We start from the raw sequence: 3,669 nt of genomic DNA, 5'->3' as shown, positions 1-3,669 counted from the left end.
GTGAGTAAATCTTGCAAATCGGTCAACCCGTTCACAAGTTATAATGCCTCAAAGGAAAAGCAAACTCATTTTTATATATGAAGATAGATAGATGATGATGATGATGCTGATTGAAGAAGATGAAAAGGGAAGGGCCAGGGAGCGATCCCTTGATCGTAGTGGCATAAAGGCACCAAGACCTACTTCAAATATTGTGTAAACGCGTTTAAACGCATGAGACCTAAAATCCGCATAAAAATTAAGCCTCATATTAAACCACATGAAAAGCGACTTCAGTGTATACCGTTTTGACCGATTAATACAGGATTTTTGCGACTGCTTCAATTTTTAATGAAAATTATTAAGCTCTTTTAGGGGAATGTCTTCAACATGTAAAAATTAAATGTAACAGTCCTAAACACGCATTATGACAGTGATTGAATTGTTTTCTAAACAAAGACGATAATACAATAACCTACTGGCTACCGTTAGATTAGCCTACTAATTATCATATTTTTTTTCGCCACCACCAATTCCGTCCTTATAAAGAGGCTCAAAGATGCTCAATGAGCAACTTTTTCCTCACCTCATTGAGTCAAACTATTTAGTTATCATTGAGAAATGAATATAATTCGGAGCTACCCGAAAAAGAGTGAAACGCAAAAGTACAAAAGAGAAGAGCAAAGATTCGTGTGTCGAGAGCAGTGAGCATTTTTTTTCTTCTCCTGATTTGCTCTGAGGAGCATTCCATCCCTGGGGTCCACCCTATCCTCCCTCTATACCGTACAGCCACACCATACACTCAAAGAGTCGGTGAGAGCCCACCAGAACCTAATACACTCTAAGTGGGAGTGCGCCTCTCATCATCGGCAGACTCTCCCTCTCACCAACAACCATCAATGAGTTGGAAGCAACATAACAAACCACAATCAAACTCGCAAAGAGGACGGGACACGGAAAAACAACAAACAATATCGCGCTGTGACGTTAAACACAATTAATCAACTAATTGGCTAGGGAGACAAATAGAACTTTTATTTGAATAACAGTTATTTATTTACTTATACTAACAGGGGCACATATTGGTTCGGGGTTTGTGTTTCGTTCGTTCCATTCATGTCTATCTCCTATTTTGTGTGCGTTTTCTCTTCCCTAGCTCTCTCTATATTCTGACTGTGTGCTCTGTGCTTGATGTTTACAGTGACGTCATTTTATCTCGCAGCGCAGCTGCTAACTAGCCTGCGCTCCTGCTACTCGACGATAATTTTCGGTGGTGGCAAAAACGGGCTCACGCACGAATTTCACGGGTCCGTGATGGCGGACCCAAGCAATAGTCGGTGGGTTTTGCGACTCGCGAAATGTGGTTTGGCTTTAGCAGCACATTTGGGTCATCAGTCTACGACTGGCACAAAAAACGTTTCCTCCGCGGCGCCCTCCTCGGACGCCGCACTCCAATCAAAAAAAGGTTTGTTGACTCACCGGTTTGTATGGGCTTGCTGACCTGACCCAGTCGATGACCTGCCGGTGGGGTCGACGCTCCCGGCTTGTTGACGCCGGCGATGACGCTTCTTAATGAAGCCGACGCAACAGAATGGCGGTTGCTTGCCGGCGGTTTGACGGACCGGCTAGTGGGCTTCGTCCACGTGGAAGTCCCCGTGCCTTCCCAGACCGATATGGTAACGGATCGGTCCGCTTCTGGCTGGCTGGTGGTTGCCAGGAATATTCCGTCCGTTTGAGGGGGGGGTGGTTTCGTCGCGCTTGGGTGCGATAGTTTGCTGCGGGTGGGAGGATATCAAGCCAATCTGGCCGAACAAACACTTGAGCACGAACACATTATCACATTAGAGCAAAACTTTACCTTTGATATAGGTTCTCTCTGTCTACTGTCGCACACAAAATCTAAACGCACACTTTCTGCCTAGTTGCTAAGGAACGAACAATAATTAATTAAATAATTACATTTAAAATCACAGTACCACATACTTTAGAACAATCGCAATAATAACTGACAAACGCGGACACTTCCAACTTATTGGATGATCACGGACGAAATGATTGAGCCCGTGAGTCCTCAGATCAAGGAAGGTGGGCTCGGACACAACCGGAAATACGTCATTTCCCGACTCCCTTCGTGTACGATCGTGACCTTATTGGCACGATGGATAATTGACACGAAAGTTGTGCTGCTTTCCCTCTCCCACCTTATCCGAAAAACAAATGGCCTCGACCAAGGAGAGCTTGGCTAATTGGTTAAATGCCCGCTTGCCTATGTTAAGGGATATGCTATTCTCAATTATTGGCGATCTGTAGTTTATGCCACCGATCAATTCACAACTATTTCCAATATTTACAGAATTTAGTATGTTTATTATTACTAAATTACTTGCAAATTTCCTGGCCGCTACAGTTTAGAGATTTACGCCGGTTTTCTACGCGATTTTTTTACAAAGTTTTTCTACGCGGATGTACGTGGAACGTATTCTTCTAGCAAAAACCGACCTCATTGTATTTGATTCAAGCGAGTAGGTAGGGACACGGCAGGTATTTCCATCCATCGTCGTAGGGGCTAAACCCAACGAAAGCAACGTACATTTGCTAGAACTCCACTATAGCAGAACGTTTCTCCTGAGCTTACGATTTGGTACGTATGAGTTTTACAAAAAAGCGTCTTATTTATTGGTTTTCGAGACTATGACGAACAGACGAAAATACCTGCCGTGTCCCTACGCGGTTATATTTTAAAATGCCGCTTAAGTTTACGATATTGGAAGACAGTTTTGTAATCCGTGATTTTTTTATCAGTCATTATCAAAGTACATCATCGGAAAACATGTTCAAATAACCAAATATGGATCGTATATTTTGTGTATACAGGGTACCTGACCCGAAGTTTAAAGAATTTTATGAATGTGACTAGGGACACGGCAGGTATTTCCGTCCTTCGTCGTAGGGGCTAAAACCAACGAAAGCAACGTAAATTTGCTAGAACTGCACTATACTGCCGCTAACAGCAAGTCGAGCACATCTGTATATGGAGGCCCATATACAGATGTGCTCGACTTGCGGTTAGCGGCAGTATAGTAGAACATTTCTCCTGAGCTTACGATTTGGTACATATGAGTTTTACAAAAAAGCGTCTTTTTTATTGGTTTTCGAGACTATGACGAACAGATGAAAATACCTGCCGTGTCCCTAAGTTGTCCGGCAAATTTTAACTCACGTACTTTACTATGTATCTATCTACCTACTATAAAAAAAACAATTCAATATGTTCAACACAATTTGTTGAGGGTTTGTGGGAAACAAAATAGGTTGACACATAGTCTACAATATCGAAACATTTTTTTTTCTTCTTAAATGTAAACCCAACTGCAACTTGACCTGTTTCAACTAAGTGTTCCCTATTAGCATTTAAAGGAACAGTTATAATTGAAGCTTTTCTATGCCTGCCATTGCATAAATCGGCACCAACATTTCAAAAGGGCGAAACTGCTTTTGTAAACAAAATGGCTTTTCAGTCTTGACAAAATCAAAACACTGTTATTTAATCTTGTCCTGGACAAGCATTAAACTACAGTCGAAATTAATAGTTTGTAAACAAGAGCTTCTCACGTCTCTGGTGGGCTTATTTGTGGTCACCCACGCAATCCAGAACCATTAAATGGAAGAAGAGGATTCGATGCTTCCATC

General features: G+C 42.2%; 1 long non-coding RNA gene across 1 annotated transcript; it reads right to left on the bottom strand.

The window, feature by feature from the left end:
* Positions 1 to 1,529: 1,529 nt before the first annotated feature.
* Positions 1,530 to 2,156, bottom strand: LOC134227612 (uncharacterized). The gene is made up of 3 exons (XR_009983708.1): positions 1,963 to 2,156; positions 1,838 to 1,904; positions 1,530 to 1,781 (listed from the first exon to the last, which is right to left on the bottom strand). It is a non-coding gene; the product is annotated as an uncharacterized LOC134227612 (long non-coding RNA).
* Positions 2,157 to 3,669: the final 1,513 nt, after the last annotated feature.

Source organism: Armigeres subalbatus, chromosome 3 (assembly GCF_024139115.2).
Source record: "Armigeres subalbatus isolate Guangzhou_Male chromosome 3, GZ_Asu_2, whole genome shotgun sequence".
NCBI classification, from domain to species: domain Eukaryota; kingdom Metazoa; phylum Arthropoda; class Insecta; order Diptera; family Culicidae; genus Armigeres; species Armigeres subalbatus.
This window is presented reverse-complemented; position numbering and strand designations above follow the sequence as displayed.